We start from the raw sequence: 23,396 nt of genomic DNA, 5'->3' as shown, positions 1-23,396 counted from the left end.
TACAAAGCAATAGTAACAAAAACGGCATGGTATTGGTACCAAAATAGACAGGTAGATCAATGGTACAGAATAGAACATGGACACAAACCCAAATAAATACAATTTTCTCATACTAGACAAAGGGGCCAAAAATATGCAATGGAGAAAAGATAGCCTCTTCAACAAATGGTGCTGGGAAAACTGGAAAACCATATGCAACAGAATGAAATTAAACCCCTATCTCTCACCCTACACAAAACTCAACTCAAAATGGATCAAGGACCTCGGAATCAGATCAGAGACCCTGCATCTTATAGAAGAAAAAGTAGGTCCAAATCTTCAACTTGTTGGCTTAGGATCAGACTTCCTTAACAGGACTCCCATAGCACAAGAAATAAAAGCAAGAATCAATAACTGGGATAGATTCGAACTAAAAAGCTTTCTCTCAGCAAAGGAAACTATCAGCAATGTGAAGAGAGAGCCTACAGAGTGGGAGAATATCTTTGCCACTCATACTTCAGATAGAGCGCTAATTTCCAGAATCTATAAAGAACTCAAAAAACTCTACACCAAGAATACAAATAATCCAATCAACAAATGGGCTAAGGAAATGAACAGACACTTCACAGAAGAAGATGTACAAGCAATCAACAGATATATGAAAAAATGTTCAACATCCCTAGTAATAAGGGAAATGCAAATCAAAAGTACCCTAAGATTTCATCTCACCCCAATTAGAATGGCGATTATCAAGAACACAAGCAACAATAGGTGTTGGCGAGGATGTGGTGAAAAAGCAACACTCATACATTGCTGGTGGGGCTGCAAATTAGTGCAGCCACTCTGGAAAGCAGTATGGAGATTCCTCAGAAAGCTTGGAATGGAAACACCATTTGACCCAGCTATCCCACTCCTTGGCCTATACCCAAAGGACTTAAAATCAGCATACTACAGAGATACAGCCACATCAATGTTCATTGCTGCTCAATTCACCATAGCCAGATTGTGGAACCAACCTAGATGCCCTTCAGTTGATGAATGGATAAAGAAACTGTGGCATATATATACAATGGAATATTACTCCGCAATGAAGAATGATAAAATTATGGCATTTGCAGGCAAATGGATGAAATTGGAGGATATCATGCTAAGTGAGATAAGCCAATCTCAAAAAACTAAAGGACAAATGATCTCGCTGATAAGCGGATGAGGACATATAATGGGGGGTGGGAGCATTAGGTTTAGGGTTAGGTTTAGGGTTAGGGATAAGGAGTGTGGTAAGAATGAAGGAAAGAAGGACTGTATAGAGGGAAAAGAGGGGTGGGAGGGGTGGGGGGAAGGGAAAAAAATAATGAATCAAACATCATTGCCCTATGTAAACGTATGATTACACAAATGGTATGCCTTGACTCCATGTACAAATAGGGAAACAACATGTATCCCATTTGTATACAATAATAATAAAAATTAAAAAAATTTTTAAAAAAGGACTCTACCAGAAAAAAAAAAAAGAGTAGATAACTGCCTTCTACAAATTTTGTTAAAGAGAACACATTATTTTAAAGGTAAATTTTTAGAAACAGATTTACAATAAAACTTTATTTCTTAAGACTAATATTTATCAATACATTTTGAGGTGTCAATAAATTATTAATAATAAAAGTAAGGATGCCTAAAGGTGGGAGAAATATTTTAATCATATGCATTGTGTGCAATATAATAACACTATTACTTTAACCTGAGAATTACGGTCACAGGAAAATTTTGAAACTAAATTTACATATATATTGCAGAGAAGTAAATAGGGTAATCCATAAGAGATTTGTCAAGCATAAAATTATATTAATTTAGGATAGCATTCTATAGGAAAAATGAAAATACCAGTTCAAAGAAAAAAAGTATAACAACATTTCTGTAATTTTTAGTCAGTAATTATGGATCTTAAATTGTTATATTATTTTTATTTCATTAGAACGTTTAAAGAGTGGTGTGACATTTATTTTTTAAACCATCAGTATTTATCACATGCCAGAAGTGGCATTTTAAAAAAAAATGTTTTTACTGGTGTGATCAAATCAGCATTTGAGCGCTTGCAAATGCAGAGTGGGATAGACTACTGTGACATGAGAAGACAAGGTTAATATTTCATATTTCACATTATTCTCTAAAACACTGAAAAATGCCTTCTTCAATTTCTGGGTTTTTTTTCATGTAAGACAGGAACGACATGAATAATTAGCTCTCAATAGACCCACCCCATCTCAACCCTCAGCAGGCAAAGTAATCCCTGAGCATTTTCATAGTTCAGTTACAGTGAGCTTTATCAGCCTGTGTAATTTCCAACGACTCCGAGTTCATTGATGACGTTCTGTCTCACTGGGGAAACCAAACTGTTCATGAGTAAGCAACCCCTATTGTGGCCTGCATCCTCAAATCCTAGCCTGATTTAAACAAGCAAGGTATCCCAAGAGGAATACCATAACTTCACTGTGCTTAGTTTTGGAACAAATGTTTTAAAACATACATAAAAAGATATACAAAGCAGTTAACATAAAAGATAATGAGGAGGCTAAGCTGCAATCAATATCCACTTAACAAATATTAATTGAATGCCTCTGATGTGCCAAGTACTGTGTTAGGCCCTGGAAAGCAATTAAGCAACAGAGAATGTTTACCCAAAAAGCCTCAAAACTCAAGGATTGAACTTCCAAGAAGTCTTGAAAGGCTTGGGAATGGAATAAACACCTATTCTGAGTAGCTCAGACGATCGTAAGGGTCTGGTATTAATTTAGAACCATGTTCTCTGTACCATGTTGTTTCCCAAAGGCTTTGTGTATGTGTTATCTGATTTCTCTAACTGCTAGAGATTTTGGACATTTTTTTTTTTGTATTCATTCACTTCTGTGAAGTGCCTGTTCAGTTCCTTTGCTCATTTACTGATTGGGTTAAAAAATAAATAAAATATTTGGGAATCAACCTAATAGAAGAAGTGAAAGATCTCTACAATGAAAACTACAGGACACAAAAGAAAGAAATTGAAGATGTTTTAGAAGATGGGAAGCTCTCCCATGTTCTTAGATAGGCAGAATTAATATTGTCAAAATGGCCATACTACCAAAAGTGTTACACAGATTTAATGCAATTCCTATTAAAATTCCAATGACATTCTTCATAGAAATAGAAAAAAAAAAAACACCCATGAAATTTATTTGGAAAAATAAGAGACCCAGAATAGACAAAGCAATCCTTAGCAAGAAGACTGAAGAAGGAGGCATCACAATACCAAAACATAAACTATACTACAGAGTCATAGTAATAAAAATGGCATGGTATTGACACCAAAACAGACACATAGACCAATGGTACAGAACAAAATACACAGAGACAAACCTGCATAAACACAGTTGTCTCATACAAGACAAAGGTGCCAAAAATGTACATTGGAGAAAAGATAGCCTCTTCAACAAATGATGCAGGGAAAAATGGAAATTCATATGTAGCAAAATGAAATTAAACACCTATCTCTCACCCGGCACAAAAATCAACTCAAAGTGGATCAAGAACCTAGACATTAGACCAGAGACATCATGTTGACTTAGGAACCGACTTCCTTAACAAGACTCCTAAAGCACAAGAAGTAAAATCAAGAATCAACAAATCGGATGGAATCAAACTAAAAAGCTTCTTCACAGCAAAGGAAACAAATCAAGAACATGAAGAGAGAGCCTACAGAATGGGAGAAAATGTTTTCCACCTGCACCTCAGATAGAGCACTAATCTCCAGGATATATAAAGAACTCAAAAAACTTAACACCTAAAAAAACAAATAACCCAATCAATAAATGGGTAAAGTTAGTCAGCTTTTAATGGACATGACTGAATTATCTGACCAGAACAACTTAAAGAACGAAAAGTTTTTTTGGACTAACGGTTTCAGAGGTTCAGTCCATAGTCAATTGACCCTATCCCTCTGGGTCTAAGTGAGGCAGAACATCATGGCATGGTGGAGGAAAGCTGCTCATCATGGTAGTTAGGAAGGGGGTCGGTTTCCAGGGACAAAATATAAACCCCAAAGGCACCCACTGACCTACTTCCTTCAGCTGTGCTCACCTGCCAACAATCACCACATGGTTCAGTAGTCCTTTCAAAATGCTAACCCATCAAATTGACTTAATAGGATACAGCTCTCATAATCTAACCAGTTCACCTGTGAACCTTCCTGCGTTGTCTCACATGAACTTTTGGATAATTTATCTTATCCAAATGATAACAATAAAGTACCAGTCAGCCTTAAAGAAGAATGAAATTCTGTCATGTGCAACAAATAAATAAATAAATAAATGAAACCGGAGGCCACGTGTTAAAGCTCTATAAACCAGGCAAAGAAAGACAGATATCACATATTCTTTTCAAACGTGGAAACCAAGTATATAATGAAAATGAAAAACTCACCCCAAAAGTAGAACAGTGATCCCTAGGGACTGGAAAGCATGTTGGGGAGTGCAGGGAAAACAGAAATGAGCATGGATGGATTGATAGGATCAGTGCATTTTGTATGCACACACAGAAATTTCACAGTGAATTCCATTAGTACACATGAATCAACTGTGTTAAAAAATCATTTTTTAAAAAATACATGAAGGGATATGCTGCTCATCTTGAAAGTGTTCAAGAAGAATCTATGAGGATTAATTAACAAGGATCACAAATAGGCCTCAAAGGTTGCACACTCAACAAGCACTTATGAAGCACCAACTCCGGGAACAATACTTAGAACTGTGAAAAAAGGACAGTAGACAGGCCTGCCTGCGAAAGCTTACAGTCTAATACTTGCAATCAATGTGATAGGTCCAGGATGTCACATAAATGTAAAATGACCATAGAAGGAAGACATAATTCCACCCAAGGACAAGGGAGGTCACACAGGCCTTAGAAAGCTGGTGACTTTAACCTGGATCTTAAAGATGCATTGTTTTTTCCCCATGGAAAAGGGGGGTCAAGTTATTCCAGGCATATCCTCAGGGATTAATGATGGCCATCCATGGAAAAGGATTAATGTGGACAAGGGAAATTAAGATTTCCTGCTGCCTTTAAAACCTCTCTTCACCTACAAGTCCCACCTTCACTGGCAGAAGGAAGGAAGAACCCCTAAGACTTACAGTGCCCCAGGGTTGCTCCATCTCTCTGCTAGAGCTCCTGCCTACATTACTGCAACTGATCCTCAAGGAAAGGTGCATGCATACGGTGAAAATTTAGTGCACATTCTTAACTCCAAAGCCAAGAGGGATCAGTCTTATGATATTCTCTTAATTGTATATAATGATAAGGGACAGTGGAGTAACATGGAGATTCTTTTTTTTTTATTGTAAACAAATGGGATACATGTTGTTTCTCTGTTTGTACATGGAGTAAAGGCATACCATTTGTGTAATCATAAATTTACATAGGGCAATGTTGTTTGATTCATTGTTATTTTTTCCCTTCCCCCCACCCCTCCCCACCCCTCTTTTCCCTCTATACAGTCCTTCCTCCCTCCCTCCATTCTTGTCCCCCTCCCTAACCCTAACTCTAACCCTAACCCTAACCCCTCCCACCCCCCATTATGTGTCATCATCCACTTATCAGCAAGATCATTCGTCCTTTGGTTTTTTGAGATTGGCTTATCTCACTTAGCATGATATTCTCTAATTTCATCCATTTGCCTGCAAATGCCATAATTTTATCATTCTTTATGACTGAGTAATATTCCATTGTATATATATACCACAGTTTCTTTTTCCATTCATCAATTGAAGGGCATCTAGGTTGGTTCCACAATCTGGCTATTGTGAATTGAGCAGCTATGAACATTGATGTGGCTGTATCTCTGTAGTATGCTGATTTTAAGTCCTTTGGTATAGGCCAAGGAGTGGGATTGCTGGGTCAAATGGTGGTTCCATTCCAAGTTTTCTAAGGAATCGACATGGAGATTCTGAGAAGAGAAATAACAACATAGACCCAGACTGTCTCACCTCCCTTCACCAAGAAATGGACACAAAAAGAATGGTATTGGCACAGTCACTTACAATAAGGGACAGAGGTGTGAGTTATTAACCTGCATGGACATCCTTCCCTCCTACCTGTCATTCTTCAAGTTAGGGCAATAAGTATTTTATGACATTCTATATTTTTCCATCTGGATGAGACTAAAAATGATGTTCTTGTGAAAATGTTTGACTTCATATTTTCCTAGTGATAGGTATAATCTATGTCACTTTGATATTATATTTCTTTACCAACGTTGGACACCATGAGAAGGCTAATGACTATCTTTTGTGCCAACGAGATCCTGGACTGATTGCTCTGGGGACTTTTCTGGTGACCTTGATCAGATGGTCTATGGAACCAGATTCTAAGAGCCAATCAGACAAATAGAAACACTCAGAAGTATAGTTTTCAAAGTCATATTCTTCCACATTAGAAAATAAAAAGTGGTAACCTTATACCCAAATAAACCAGGATAATTCCTCTGGTTGTTTCAGTTTTCTAATGAAGTATAAGTAACTATCACATAGAAGATTATATAAACAGGAAAGAATAAAGGAAGAAGAAGTAATTTTAACCTATAAAGCATTTCCACAGACGTGCTATTGGACAGGAGGGAGAACTCATAATGTTTAAAAACACAGTAAGATAACTATGAGTAACAGCAATTTAGTATTTTAAATTACTTAGTAGAAAAGATGTTGAATTTTCCCAATGCAAAGAGGTTCTAAGTGTATTAGGTGATGGACATGCCAATTATCCTGATCATATCATTACACCATGTATACATGTGTTGAAATCTCACATTGTAGCCCCAAATTATGTACAATACCTAGGTGTCAGTGAAATTAAAAATGTGGTTTTTAAATGTATTCTTGTGGTTGCGCTTGATTTGAGCCTTCATATTACCCAAAACCAAGATATCATGGGAAACCATGGAGTCAATAAAATTTCATATGATTCAATGAGAAAATCTGACCTTTGTCCTTGGATTCTAGGGAGCCTTTGGGTTAAGAAAATTCACTGCCGCAGCCCTGTGAGGTCTTTATATTGGTTTCAACCACTATTAAATGTCTAACAAAAATTCAACAACAAAGTGCTTTTTTAACCCTATTCCCATCTTTCAGTTTTCTCTATTCACTCCATCCCCAAGTTCCTTCTGCCCCACAGCTTCCTCATGGCGATTTTCACCTCTGCATTTCTGAGTGTGTAGATGATGGGGTTCAGCATGGGCGTGATGACCGTGTAGAACACAGCCACCAGCTTGTCCACAGTGAAGGTGGACGAGGGCCGCATATAAAGGAAGATGGCGGGTCCAAAAAACAAGATGACCACCTGTGATGTGAGAGGCACAGGTGGAGAGGGCTTTGTGCCTCCCCTCTGCAGAGCGGTTCCTCAGGCTGAACAGGATGAAAATATAAGATGACACCAAGATGAGGAAAGAACACAGGGCTATTAATCCACTATTGGCCAATACAGTCACCCCCTCCACAAAGGTGTCAGAGCAGGCCAGCTTGAATAAAGGCTGAAGGTCACAAAAATAATGGTCAATCACATTGGGACCACAGAAGGGCAGAGGGATGGTGATGAGAACCTGAATTATGGAGTGAATGAAGCCCCCCAGCCAGGAACCAGCCACCAGCATGTGACACACTTGACGACTCATGATGTTCATGTAATGAAGAGGCTTGCAGATGGCCACATAGCGGTCATAGGCCATCACTACAAGCAGGAGGATCTCAGTGACCCCAAAAAAGTGGAAGAAGAAGATCTGGGTCAAACAGCTCTTCAGGGAGATGGTTTTAACCTTGGCAAGTAAGTCAGTGATGAATTTAGGGACCACAGTAGAGGAGTAACAGATCTCCACCAGAGACAGGTAGCCAAGGAAGAAGTACATGGGGGAGCGCAGACTCTTACTGACACTGACAGTCACAATGATGAGGCCATTGCCCAGGATGGTGGCCAGGTACACAGGGAGAAACAGCACAAAGCATGCTCTCTGCACCTCTGGATCCTGGAAGAGGCCAGTGATAATTAACTCAGTCACGTTATTTGTACTGGCCATAAATTCAATTCAGGTGTACTGGACACAAGTTAACAGGAGACCTACAATAAAGCAAACAATGATTGTAATGTAAATCCACCTCATTTAAACCACTTTGGAGAGCTAAAATAGCTAAATGCAAGCATTTTTTGATCCAATAGGCACATATTAACAATCTAAAATTTTTATATTGTTTTAATATATTTAATTTTTTTGTATGAAAAGGAAAGTTCAGAGACATGGTTAGTTACCCAAGATCACAAAGAAACTTGTGAATTCTGAGACTCAAACCCAGTCTTTCTGACTTTCAGTCCAGGAATCTTTCTCAATCACCACAAGATATTCCAAATTTTAGAGCTGCTCAAATAAGTAGCCTATATTTGTATTATTATCTGCATTGCATTTTGATATCTCTTCCTCTTGAAGAATTCCTTTACTTAGATCTGCTTCTGTATTCCTCGTTTCCCTTCTCTATGCCTCAAGGAATAACTTAGTCATTTTCCGTACTTATCCCTGAATACCACAGACTGGGAAATTCATGGAGAATAGAGGCTAATTACCCACAAATTCTGTAGACTGGGAAATCCAAAATTATGGCCAGGCCTCTGGCCTCTCCTATGGGTCATGGCCTAGTGGAGGGTATTACAAGGTGAGCAGAGCAAGCACACCAGGGACTCCCATTTACAGCAGTTCCTGACCCTCAATAATCCATTAACCCATTAACACATAAATGGATTAAGCCATTCATGAAGGAAAAGCCCTTAGGCCTCAATAACATCCAAAAGTCTCACCTCCAAACACCCTCAAAATATGACTTTGAGGATTAAATTTGTAGCTCATAATTTCCAAAGGAACCAGATAACAATAGCAGGGAATTTTCTCACTTATAATCTCCTTTCCAAAAGGCCCTCTGTGTCATCTTCTTTCCACCCACTATTATTTTCACCAAACTTCTAAGAGATGCTGATCATAAAGTTCTTGTCCTCATACAGCAAGTTATGACTGACCAGGTATGTATAATGGTTCCAAATTGGTAGTCAGCAGTAAAGAATTTGATAGCAAGAGTGGGGATTTCTTTCTAAGCTACTCTCTAGAGCAAAAATTGAGAACCTCCTTCATATCTGAACACCCACCAGATTACAAAACAGTAACACAGATCACAAAAAATACTTCAGGCCAACAATATGTTATTCAAAACAACATCCTCTACATGATGAAGGTACCCCAGTTGAAATTTTTTGAACACATAAGATCCATGTGAAATAAGGAAGAAAAAGTATAAATACTTTCATTCCCTAATATAAAAATTATTCCTATTGTTTCCTCCTTTTATCTGATTCCATAGTGAAGTTTTCCAAAATACAATGAGAAGATCTGAAAATGCTCCCCAGACAGCAAGGAACAGAATCAATACAGAAAACAAAAGTCAGGATGTGGCAGTGTGTGTCACAGTCCTCGGGCAAAGACACACGCTGAGGTCTAGAACTCAGTAAAGTCCTTGGACCTAGGGAGCCGAGAAACAAGTGTTCTGGAGCCAGAGAATTCATAGAGAGACCACAGCATTCCAGAGATTCAGAGAGAATCCTTGGTCCTTGACTTTGTAATCCATAATTCAGTCCATCGTGCACTTAGGTAACAGGGAAAGCTTCTCATTCATTTAACATTTAGGAGTAAAAAAAAAAAATTAATATTACTAAATAACAAAAAGCAGAAATGGTGAATATGATCATAGTTTGGAGGTAGTAAAGCCTTCAGAACGCTGGCATGGATATTAGAATTGGACTACACAAAGTGAAAATTTTGAACAAAAACAACAAAAAAATTAAACAATCATTACTCAAATTTTATAATGAGAAAAGAAATGTATATGAAAAGACTCAATGACCCCAATATTTAAAAATCTCATAAATAAACAGGAAATACATATATGCCTCTCAATAGAATATGAAAAAAGTCATAAACAGGCAATACACAAAGGCGAAAGAAAAAAGATCAATATACATATGAAAGAACATGAGTGTAACTAATAAATCAAATAAAGGTCCATAAGTCATAAGAAATACTCTTTGTAAATATAAGTAAAGAACTGGTTCTTGGAGAGTCAGTGGAGGTGAGAAAGCAAGGGTTAGGGCTCAACTGGTATTCCGGTGTGGAAGGGAAGATGGGTTCAGGCATCCAGAGGAGGAAACAGATGGTGCATATCCAGTGCACACGCCCTTCCTACCTCCAGTCATACGCTCCAGGAGGTACTGGGTAAGTACACAAGAGTCCGAGGCAGTAATGCATTGGGACCAACTGAGACAGACTGGATGGATCTTTTTCCTAACTCCCCATGGAGTGGTGTCTCCTTAGCACTCTGAAATCAGCTGAGTTGGGAATATTTATTTGCACATTGGAAATCAGCAAACACCAAATAAAAAGCTATTTCTTAAGGAGAACAAGTTGGTAAACATTTATCAGCAGTCCGCCTGATAGAAGCTAACTGGGGAGCATTTCTTCCCATTCTGACGTCTCCTTCCATGTGGAGGATGCTACAGAAATATCATTCCCAGCACCCTGCCTTGCGGGATGTGGCAGGAGGCATTAGGCACACACAGGCGTCCCTTCCCCTCTCTTCCTACTCTTGGACGAAATGTGCAGAGACACACTTTCTGCTCTGCCTTAGGGGGATCCTCCATCTCTGTGGGGTACGAGGTCCTTTGGGTGGGTCTGAGTCTCCCATGACCGTGTGTGTATGTGTGTCACTAATTCTGGAGTGAGTATTACAGAAGTCACTTGTAACAGATATATTCCACCATCTCCATTATTATCTTTACCAGTAACAAAAGCAACATTTTCTTCCCAATCAAATGACTTATTTCTGAATTAGTTCAACATCGATGTGGAGAAGAAATTAATGAAACTTCTCAAATACATCGAACTGATATTATCAGCTGCCAGGTGGTTCAGACTTATAGTTTTGATGTCACATCTGAGTCATGCCTGTGCCTCATTTCCCACATCCCGTCATCACATCCCATTAATTGCACTTGGACACCAGATCCCTGTGTGTCCTGTTCTCCCTGTTCTAGCTGCCAGGCCCTGCTCACCCTGCAGGCTTGTGCCTGAATTACCAAAGTCTCTTAGTCTCCAGGTGGACCTGCTTCTTCCACCCTGTATCTGCAGTCAGAAAATTGCTTCTTTCCTCAGATTACTCTACTGCTTAGGAATAGCCAGGACCACCCTGAGTTCCTCTAACTTGCTATCAGCCTGAGCTACCTCAAGAATCTACCTTCTTACCCATGAAATTTCAACTCCCTTTCAACTCCTTATGGGCAGTGGAGGAAAAAAAAATCAGGGTCCTTTCTTCATCTCACAAGTCTTCCCAGTTCATCTGCACCAGAAATGCCCTCTCTCTGTCCCTCTCTCTATTTCAAGCCCAATTCCAGTCCAATATGTCCAATAAAGCTTCCCTTAATTAATCCATCCCATACATATCTTCTCTGAGAACTGGAAAATACTTATAGTACTTATAGATACTTATACTTTTACATACTTATAGATACTTATACTTTTAAGACATTTTTCTTAAAAACAAATCTGATTATGTTTCTTCTCTTCACACAGCCCTCCTGCACTCCCTATTGCCCACAGCATAAATTCTAATTTGCTTAGCATGGAATTCAAGGTCCTCCTGGAACTGACCATGGTCTACCTTGCACTCTTATTGTTCCTCCCCAAATGAACACTACTTAGGAATTTCCTCTTCTCTTTCTAGTGTTCCTTCTTTCTGGATTACAGGAAGAAACTCACCACTACAGGAATGAAGTTCTCTTGTTTTTGTGTTGCTATGAAACATTATCATGTTTCTTTCATAGCAATTAACAGATTATTTGTGATTATAGCTTCTGTGTCTCTATCTCCTACTAATATGTCATTCTAGTATTCAGAATTATGTTTAAAGTTTTCCTTAAATTTTTTAGTATTTGCATTTTGCAGAATTAGTAAGAGCTACCATTTCAACAGTACTTTATGCCACACAATTTATAAGTGCTTTATATACATTAATTCATTCAGTTTTCACAGTAAATCTATGATGTTGGTCTACTTATTATCACCCCTTTCTTAACTTCAAGGAAGTAGATACACAGAGAAGTGAATTAACTTGCCTAGAGTTACTTAGCAGTGGAGCCAGGCTTCCCAACCCCGGATCCTGTGCTCCTTACCCAACACCATATACCACTGGCAGGTATGTGATGTAATCATAACACATAGTCAAGAGTGAAGATTAAATATGGACCTCTGTTAGAAGTAAAGGTGTATTTATCAGCATACACAAATATACCTTTTGTCTGAGTTTGAACTCCTTCCATTTTGGACCCATTTGAGGCACAAAGGTAAATATACTAAAACTCTCTGAGACATTACTCAGAGATTAGAGGAGACTCATGTAAGGCCAGTGTTTCCAGGCTTGTTCCACAGAGGAGAAATACCTGAACGCCCTCCTCTTGGAAAACCACCTGTCCTTTGCTGTCATCTTCAGCTTGGGGTTTTCTTCTTTGTGTTGTTTTGTTTTTGTGTTTATTCCTCTCTCCTAACTCCATGCACACTTTGCCAGCATCTTTCCCAATTAGCTGATGAGAAACACCTCCCTTTCCTCCACAATACTGCCTCACTTAGAAGCTTAGAAAGCAAAGGTAATCAGCGCACTCCAGCACAAACCAGCAGTTGAGCACGTAGGCTGTACCTCAAGTAATCTGCTGGTCTTTGGGCTGCAACATGATGATAGAATACAAAGAATGGCAACAGAAAAGAATAACAAAGAGCTTGTGAAGTTCCCGGCCTCAAGGTGAAGTCATGGACCCTCTACCCCAGTGACAGCCTCCCACTTGGTGACTCCCAAATGGTACTTCACAGAACCCCAAAATTGTAAAGCACTTTAAAATTCGTTAAATTATATGCTTTGTATATTTTACCATAATAAATATTATCAATTTAGTTCATCCTTCCCCAAAATATCGACTAACCTAACCACCTCATTTTACAAATGAACACTTATGGCTCTAAGAAACAAAGTTGACCAATATCCTGTAGCTACGTAAAAACTGTGCCCCTACCTTCAGGTCAGTGGAGCTGGTGTGCCTTGGTTCTGCCTCACAACAAGGAATTGGACAGTGGATTTCAAATACACTCAAGGGTCTCCAAGCCCGTATGAAGTCAGCCACTCCGCTGAAATAGACCATTGCTTGGGGACTATTCTGATTTGGAAAAACTGGGATGGGAAGGAGCATTGGATCCCTTCCTGAAAACTCTGGTCCTTGAGCAGATCATTATGCTAATATTACCACCCAGCAGATTTCTCACCGAAGCCCCTGTGGTGAACAAAGTCAGGTCACGCTCAGCTAAGCCACTGCAAGAGTGGTGCTAAAAAGAATGCAGAGAGGGGTCAGGGCACGGTGGCACACGCCTGTAATCCCAGCTGCTCGGGAGGCTGAGGCAGGAGGATCTCAAGTTCAAAGTCTGCCTCAGCAAAAGCTAAGCAACTCAGTGAGACCCTGTCTCTAAATAAAATAGAAAATAGGGCTGGCGATGTGGCTCAGTGGTCGAGTGTTCAATCCCCGGTACCTCCCCAAAAATGTAGAAATATTACCTAATTCCTTCCCTTCATACATGGGATGGCAAAGACTGAGAGGGTAAGTAGCTTCTGAAAACCACAGTCTAGTTATTTCCCAGGTTACTAACTCAGAAATCAGTGCTCTTTTAACAATATTAGTCTGTCTTCTGAAGGCACTAGGAGGTGGTGCTGCAAATCAAGGATAGGATTCATCCCCAAGGACGGGCCACCAATAGTCCTGGGAGTTTTGACGAAACACAGTAGATGATGCCTAAGATAAATTACGAAGAAAGGAAGATTCAGGGGATCTGTACCAGGTTTAATATTTACATTTACAAATTTTAAGGAATAAACAAAAGACATAGGAAGAGCAAATCAGAGATTATAAGATCCCGAATTGATGTAGAACTCCTACCCACCCACTCAGAGTCCAAGGATTGTGTTTACATGTGAGATCTTTAAAATATTTATAATTAAGGCAAACACTATCATCAAGGGAACAACTTCCCTATGGAATTTCTTTAGTCTAGAGTAGAACTTTGCCAAATGCACTATGACTTGAGGAGAGTTTCAAAATCTACTTCATTCACTATAATGACATGTCCATAAGGGTTTGTTCCCAATAATGAAGACATAAAAGAGGAAAGTTATTAGTAAAACACAAAGAGAGATTTTGGCCCAGACGTGCTCTCTGAAAATAAATATAATAGTAAATAAAGAAAAGGAAGACCCCAGCTCTGGCTCGGCAGCCGGTAACTGTCCCCCGATAGCCAGGCCATTTCGCACATCCCTCGCTCCTCACACTGCTCTGCTTCCTGTTCCATACACGATGGCAGAATTGGTCCAGATTATCTTCGCTGTGCCTTCTGGTTCTCGCTTTTATGTATTCAGGTGTCATACTCTTGTCTAAAATCATGTAGTCTCTCCTCGCCTCTGTCTTTCTGGTCAGTGGTCACAATCATGGAATACTGAGAGAATCTCCCCTGACAGAGATGAATCTTGTCCATTCCCTCCCTCACTCTCTCACTCATCGAACACTATTGAGTCCATGAAGCCAGAAGCACTGCTCCACGTACTCAGGAGCTGGCCATGAAAATCAAGCCTCTAGGCAGGATCCTGGAGGTTACCACCTTCCCATCCCCTCCAGGACAGAAAGGAGAGAAGAGACAACAAACATAAAACTGGATATGCCACTCAGATAGAACAAGACCTGTAAAAAAATTAAACACATGAAATATGACAGGAAGTGCTGGAGGGTATTATATTATATAAGTTAGTAAGGAGAGCCCTCTGATGCCAGAACTCTGCCTGCTGTCTTGAATGGAATGAGGGGAGATAGATATAGGTAAGGATATAGATATAGATACAGATATGATATGGATATAGATATAGTTATAGATATAAATAAGGATATGGATATAGATATGGATAGGGATATAGATGTAGATACGGATATGGATATGAATATAGATATAGATATGGGTATGGATATAGATATGGATATGGTTATAGACACAGATATAGATATAGTTGTAGATACAGATATGGATATAGATAGAGATATGGATATGGATATGGATATATATACAGATATGGATATGGATATAGATACAGATATGGATATGGATATAGATACAGATATGGATATAGATATAGATATATAGGGATAGGATATAGATATGGATGTGGATATAGATATGGATATTAATATAGATATAGTTATAGATATAGATAGAGTTATAGATATAAATATAATAATAGATATAGTTATAGATATATATGGATATGGATATAGATATACATACAGATATATTCCATATATATATGAAACCAGTTAAGAGACATCACAGTACTCAAGTAAGGAAATGACTGTAACCTGGATAAGAATGGTAACAATGGAGATTTTAGAAAATGATTAGATACTGTGCATATTTGAAGGCAGAACTAGCAAGCTTTGCTCATGATTTGAATAAGAGGATAGAGAGAATAAGAAAACTTAAGGATACTTCTTAAGTATTAGACTTGATCAGTCAGCCCAGAGTTGTTATTGCCTGAGGTGGGAATGACTGGGGGAAGGTAAGGGAGCAAGAAACAGCAGAAGTTCCATTTGGCTCAACTCAAGGTGGATCAAGGACCCAGGTATCAGACCAGAAGCCCCACACCCATTGGAAGAAAATGTAAGCTCAATACTCCAACATGTCAGTTTAGGAACCAACTTCCTCAACAAAACTCCTAAAGCGCAAAAAATGAAACCAAAAATGAATAAAAGGGATGGATTCAAACTAAAAATCTTCTTTGCAGCAAAGGAAACCATCAAGAGTATGAAAAGAGAGCCTATAGAATGGGAGAAAATCTTTACCACACGCACCTCAGACAGAGCACTAATCTCCAGAATATATAAAGAACTCAAAAAAATTAACACAAAAAAATAATAATAAATGGGCTAACAAACTGAACACACAGAAGAAGAAATACAATTGATCAACAAAAGTATGAAAAAAAGTTCAACATCTCTAGAAATTAGAAAAATACAAATTAAAATGACACTGAGATCTCTCTCCTGTCAGAATAGCAATTATCAAGAATACAAGTAACAATAAATGTTGTTGTGAATGTGGGGGAAAGGGTACACTGATACATCGCTAGTGGGACTGCAAATGGGTACATCCACTCTGGAAAGCAGTATGGAGATTCCTCAGAATCTAGTAATAGAACCACCACATGATCCAGCTATTCCACTCCTCAGTATATATCCAAAGGAGCTAAAATCAGCACACCACAGTGACACAGCCACATCAATATTTACAGCAGCACAATTCACAATAGCTAAGTTATGGAACCAAATTAGATGCCCATCAACAGATGAATGGCTGAAGAAAATGTAGTATATATACACAATGGAATATTACTCAACCATAAAGAAGAATGACTTTATGACATTTGATAGTAAATGGATGGATCTGGAGACTATTATTCTAAGTGAAATAAGCCAATCCCAAAAAACCAAAGGTTAAATGTTCTTTCTGATATGTGGATGCCAATCCACAAAAAAGGCAAGCAGGAAGAGAAAGAGTAGACATTCATTGGATTAGACTAAGGAAAATGAACAGAAAGGAGAGGGGATAGGAATAGAAAAGACAGTGGAATTAATCTGACATAACTTTCCTATATAAAAATACACCACAGTGAATCTCAACATTGTGTACATCCACAAGGCTGGGATCCTAATTAGAATAAGGTAAGTTTTGTAAAAATAGATTCTGTCATCATGTAAAACTAAAAAGAACAAATTTAAAAGTTCAGTTTTGGTCTGGTGATTGAAGTTGCATGTAAAAATTCCCAGATTATATGTGTGAGTTAAAAGAGTAAGAGCCTGATAAGTAGCACTCAGCTCTACAGCCATCAGGGTCCTACGACAGGAGCAGTCTGACCCTGAGTGACAACCACAAGTTTGAAGCAGAGATCAACACTTGAAAACATATAGATTTCTGATGTCCAGTTTTGTAGCCACTAATCATACATAGCTATTCAAATTTTAATCTAATTAAAATTCATCAAGTAAAATTTTCATTTCTCAGTGACACTAGACATTTCTTTTTTAATATATTTTTATTCATTCTAATTAGTTGTATATGACAGTAGAATGCATTTTGACACATCATAAATAAATGGAGTATAACTTCTCATTTTCCTGGTGGTACATGATGTAAATTACACTGGTCATGTAAACATATATACACATAGGGAAATAATTTCCAATTCATTCTACTATAATTCCTACTCCCATTTCCCTCCCCATTTCACTCTCCTCTGTCTAGTCCAAAATACCTCTATTCTCCCCCAACCCTTATTGTGAATTAGCATCCACATATCAAACATTCAGTCTTTGGGTCTTTGAGATTGATTTATTTCACTTAGCATAATATTCTTCAGTTCCATCCATTTACCGGCAAATGCCATAATTTCATTCTTCTTTAAGGCTAGTATTCCATTTTGTATATATACCACAGTTTCTTTGTCCATTCATCTGTTGAAGGGCATCTAGGTTGGTTAGTTTAGCTATTGTGAATTGAGCTTCCATAAATATTGATGTGGCCATGTCACTGTAGCATGATTTTAAGTCCTTTGGGTATAAATCTAGGAGTGGGATGAGTGGATCAAATGGTGGTTCCATCTCAAGTTTTCTGAGAAATCCCCATACTACTTTCCAGAGTGGTTGCACCCATTTGCAGTCCCACCAGCAATGCATGAGGGTACAGTTTTCCCCACATCTTCACCAACACTTATTGTTGCTTGTATTCTTGATGATTGCCATTCTGATCAGAGTAAGATAGAATCTCAATGCAATTTTGATTTGCATTTCTCTAATTGCTAGAGATGATGAACCATTTTTCCTACATTTATTGATTGATCATATTTCTTCTTTGAGAAGTGTCTGTTTAGTTCCTTTGCCCATTTATTGATTGGGTTATTTGGGTTTTTGGTGTTTTTTGCATTCTTCATATATCCTGGAGATTAATGCTCTACCTGAGGTGCATGTGGTAAAAATTTTCTCCCATTCTGTAGCTCTCTCTTCATGTTATTGATTGCTTCCTTTGCTGAGAAAAAGCTTTTTCGTTTGATTCCATCCCATTTATTGAGTCTTGATTTTACTTCTCGTGCTTTAGGAGTCTTGTTAAGGAAGTTAGTTCCTAAGTTGATGTCATGGAGATTGGGACCTAATTTTCCTTCTATTTAGACGCAGGGTCTCTTTTCTAGTGTCTAAGTCTTTGATCCACTTTGAGTTGATTTTTGTGCAGGGTGAGAGATAAAGGTTTAATTTCATTTTGCTACCTATGAATTTCCAGTTTTCCCTGCATCATTTGTTGAAGAGGCTATCTTTTCTCCAATGTACTTTGTTGGTGCCTTTGTCTTATATGAGATAACTGTATTTATGTGGGTTTGTCTCTGTGTATTTTATTCTGTACCATTGGTCTCCATATCTGTTTTGGTGCTGTTTTTGTTACTATGGCTCTGTACTATATAGTTTAGGGTCTGGTATTGTGGTGCCTCCTGCTTCAGCCTTCTTGTTGAGGCTTACCTTGGCTATTCTGGGTCTCTTATTTCCCAGATGAATTTGGGAAATCGCTTTTGGTAGTATGGCCATTTTGACAATGTTAATTCTGCCTCTCCAGAAGCATGGGAAATCTTTCCATCTTCTAAGTTCTTCAATTTCTTTCTTTAGTGTTCTGTAGTTTTAACTGTAGAGGTCTTCCACTTCTTTTGTTAGATTGATTCCCAAATATTTTTTAAGCTATTGTGAATGGGGTAGTTTTCCTAATTTCTCTTTCAGTGGATTCATCACTGATATATAAGAATGTGTTTGATGTATGAGCATTAATTTTATATCCTGCTACTTTACTGAATTTATTTATTAGTTCCTAAATGCTTCTGGTGGAATTTTTTGATCTTCTAAATATAAGTCATGTCATCAGCAAATAGTGATAGTGTGAGTTCTTCTTTTCCTATTCATATCCCTTTAATTTCTTTCTTCAATCTAATTGCTCTGGCTACACTGGACATAGGGCTTGATAGCCACATGACTCCAGCTACCATGTATTAGTACAGCTAAAGAACATTTCCTTCTTCAAAAAAATGTCTATTGGCAACATTGACCTAGACCACAGCAGATTTGGAAAGCAGAATTTTTACCTGTAATATAAGCTCCATGAAGGGACCCTCTCTGTCTCGTGTACCACTGTGACCCTAGCACTTAGACAGAGACTGGTACGTAGTATATGTTCAATTGGTCATGTTGAATACCTTATTTAAAAGAACCTTACAGTCCTGAAAGGGGAGATTAATTGACTAAATTATGTTATTAGACATTGCAATAGTGATACCAGTCTTGAAAATCAGGATCAGGTCCTTGTTTCCCAGTGTTGATGAGTAAATACCTGAGAAACACTGAGACAAGTGCAGAAAAAAGAAGTTTTATTTAAAGGATAGAACAGAAACAGACATTTGCAGGGGGAGGGGGGTGCTCAGAACTGGTATCTGTCGGAGGGGGTGTGTTTGCCCTTTTATAGATTTTAGGCTTCCTTTCTTCTAATGCCCCACCTCCTCTTGTCTACGTGACCAAAAGTTGCCATACCTGCTGGAGAAGAAGGAAAGGAGTCGCCTAGGGGACAATTATTACCAACTCCTTGTTGGGTGGAGCAATTCCCTGGAGGTGTAGGTACCTTGGTGACAGGTTTTGAGGAGGGGAAAGTGCTCTGGAGGTATTTGCATTATATTTCCTTTTGGATTAGCCCCCATCTTCCCAACCCAATCATTCATTATCTGTCCTTTACCCAGGTCTCAATAATACCAAGGCATTACAAATTATGTTTATGAGAAACTTTTCAGTAGATGGTTAATCGTGAAAACTCCTTAAGACTACATACCAACCCTTACATCTCTTCTTCCATACCTCTTTAAGAATAGAGGGGCTGGGATTATGGCTCAATGGTAGAGCACTTGCCTAGCATGTATGAGGCACTGTGTTCAATTTTCAGCACCACATACAAATAAATGAATAAAATAAAGGTCTATCAACATCTAAAAAAAATATTAAAAAAAAAAAGACTAGAGAAGAAATCCAGCAGAGCACAATGGTGCACACTTGTAATACCAGTGACTTGGGAGGCTGAGACAGGAGGATTGCAAGTTCCAGACCAACCAGAGCAATTTAGCAAGGTCCTAAGAAACTTTGTGAGATCCTGTTTCAAATAAGTAGAAGGGCTAGGGATGTGGCTCAGTGGCAAAGCACTCCTGGGTTCAATACCCAGTACCAAAAAGAACAAGAATAGAGGAGAGATCCAACTTTTAGCTGAACACAACTGCACATAGAATCAAATATTAAACATTCCAACCAGGCTTGCAATTACAGTGGCCACATGGCTGACTGTTATCAAATAAGATGAAAGCTGAAGTTCTGTGTAGCACCTTTGGAGAATCTCCTAAGAGCAGAAGTGCTCAGTTTTCCTCCTCCGTTCTTTCTTCCTGCCTTCTGCAATATAAACAAACTGTTAAAACTGTGTGGTCCCCTGTGGCATAAGCTAACACAAACCTGTTGAAATTAGATGAAATTAAAATGCAGTTCCTCAGTCTCACCTGGCAGGTGCTCACTAGCTACTCCCATGTTGGATGGCACAGCAGAGAATATTTCCAACTGTGCTGTGCTTTCTACCTCTGTGCCTGGCAATTTCACCCATTACTTGCTCATTTTTCAGTTACATGTAATCCAAGCTATATCTAAAAGGATACAAGTAATTAATGGGAAAAGAACACAAAACTTACATGCAGAGTAGTTTGCTACACTCTATTTTTCTGTAAAGGATTCTTTTATATTAATTTCCAAAGAACAATAGGGTGAAAAAAATCAATAATTGAAGATGTTCAAATTCTAAATGACATAGATTATCAATACTTTAGTAACTTAGGAAGACGCTTGTTTGTCTTTTTTTCCCTTTTATTAGTGTATTATAATTAAACATAACAGTTGGGTTAATGTTGACAAAATTATACATGCTCGGAATTTGATTTACTCATTTCACTCCCTGGTGCGCCTGACCCTTTTTCCTCTTCTCCTCCCGCTCCCTAGTCTCCTTCTTCTACTCTCCTGAGTTTCCTTTCACTCACTCATTTATGTATTTATTTTTGATTCGTATTTTGTAAATGCACATAGAAGTGGAATGCTCTGTGGCATATTTTTACATGCGTCTGATGAATTTTTGTCAAATTGATTCTGCATTTCCTCCCCTTTCCCATTCTTCATCCTTCCCTCTCAATCTCCTTCTGCTCCACTGATCTTCCTTATATCTTCATGAAATACGGAAGGGAGTCTCCAACCAAGGAGGTTGCACAGGCCTTAGAAAGCTGGTGACTTTAACCTAGGTCTTAAAGATGGATTGGGTTTTCCCCATGGAAAAGGGAGGTCAAGTCATTCCAGGCATATCCTCAGGGATTAATGATGGCCATCCATGGAAAAGGATTAATGTGGACAAGAGAAATTAAGGTTTCCTGCTGCCTTTAAAACCTCTCTTCACCTACAAGTCCCACCTGCACTGGCAGAAGGAAGGGAGAACCCCTAAGACTTACAGTGCCCCAGGGTTGCTCCATCTCTCTGCTAGAGCTCCTGCCTACATTACTGCAACTGATCCTCAAGGAAAGGTGCATGCATCCAGTGAAAATTCAGTGCACATCCTTAACTCCAAAGCCAAGAGGGATCAGTTTTATGATATTCTCTTAATTGTACATAATGGTAAGGGACAGTGGAGTGACATGGAGATTCTGAGAAGAGAAATAACAACATAGACCCAGACTGTCTCACCTCTCCTCGCCAAGAAATGGGCACAAAAAGAATGGTATTGGCATGGTCACTTACAATAAGAGACAGAGGTCTGGAGTACAAATATGTGTGGACATCATTACCCTCCCCATTCAATCTTCAAATGAGGGCAATCATCATTTTCTAATGTTCTATATTTTCCCATCTAGATGACACTACAATGATGGTCTTTTTGTGAAAACATTTTGATTTCATCTTTCCCTGGTAATAGGTAGGATTTATGCCATTTTGATATTATTTTATCAATGTTGGAAATTGTGACCAAAAGACCATCTTTTGTGCCAACATGTCACAAGAATTTAAATTGCTCCAGGGACTTTTTTAGTAACCATGATCAGATAGATTGTCTCTAGTAGTAGATACAGAGACAACCCAAAGAACAAAAAAGTTGAAAGACACACTTGTCCACACTGGAAGAGAAAATCAGATTGGTAACCTCATATCCAAATAGTCCCTGAAAATTCCTGTGGTTGGGCATTAATCCTCAAGGCTGAGCTATATCACCAGTTCTTTGAGACAGGGTCTGTCTAAGTTGCTGAGGGCCTCACTAAATTGCTAAGGAAGGCCTTGAACTTGCAATTCTCTTACCTCAACCTCCAGGGTTGATGATACAGGCATGTGCCACTATGCCCAGCTTGTTTCTTTTTTATTTTTAAATATAGGTGACTATCATACAGAAGACTAAATAGGGAAGAAAAGAAGGAAAGAAAGAGAGAGAGACAGAAATAGAGAGAAAGGAAGGAAAGAGGAAGGGACAAAGGGAGGGAGGGAGGGAAGGAAGGAAGGAAGAGGAGGAAGTGATTTTAATCTACAAAGTTTTAAAGTATTCTCCTCTATTGAGAGGTGTTATTGGGAGGAATAGCTCCTAATGTTTGAAAGCACAGTACGATAACTATGAATAACAACAATTAACTATTTCAATATAGCTAGTAGAAAGATGTTACTTTTTCCCAATACAGAAATGCTAAATGTCTGAGGTGATGGACATGCCAACTACCCTGATATGCTCTGGTCATTACACCACATGCATGTGTTGAAGCATCATACTGTACCCCACAATTGTGTAAAATAACTAGGTGTCAATGAAAAACAAAAATATGTTATTCTAAAAATGTTTTTTGCATTTCTATTTTGCCTTCAACTCATTCAAATCAATGATACTGTGGGAAAACAGTGAGACAATCAGATTCCATAAGATTCGGTGAGAAAATCTGACCTCTTTCTTTGGACGCCACACCAGGACACCTGGGAGTCCCTGGTTATAAGGAATACCACAGTAGCAGTAGCATTAGGTACATATGTTTGTTGCCTGCATTGTTGAATATCCACTGAAGACAAAATCCATTTCAAAATGTTCATACTACTTTGGTCCCTCAATTCTCCTT

The 23,396-nt window shown here is 38.5% G+C and overlaps 1 pseudogene; it reads right to left on the bottom strand.

The window, feature by feature from the left end:
- Positions 1-7,140: 7,140 nt before the first annotated feature.
- Positions 7,141-8,068, bottom strand: LOC124959794 (olfactory receptor 4B1-like; annotated as a pseudogene).
- Between the last annotated feature and the right edge of the window lie 15,328 nt (positions 8,069-23,396).

The sequence above is a fragment of the Sciurus carolinensis genome, chromosome 11 (genome assembly GCF_902686445.1).
Source record: "Sciurus carolinensis chromosome 11, mSciCar1.2, whole genome shotgun sequence".
NCBI lineage: Eukaryota > Metazoa > Chordata > Mammalia > Rodentia > Sciuridae > Sciurus > Sciurus carolinensis.
This window is presented reverse-complemented; position numbering and strand designations above follow the sequence as displayed.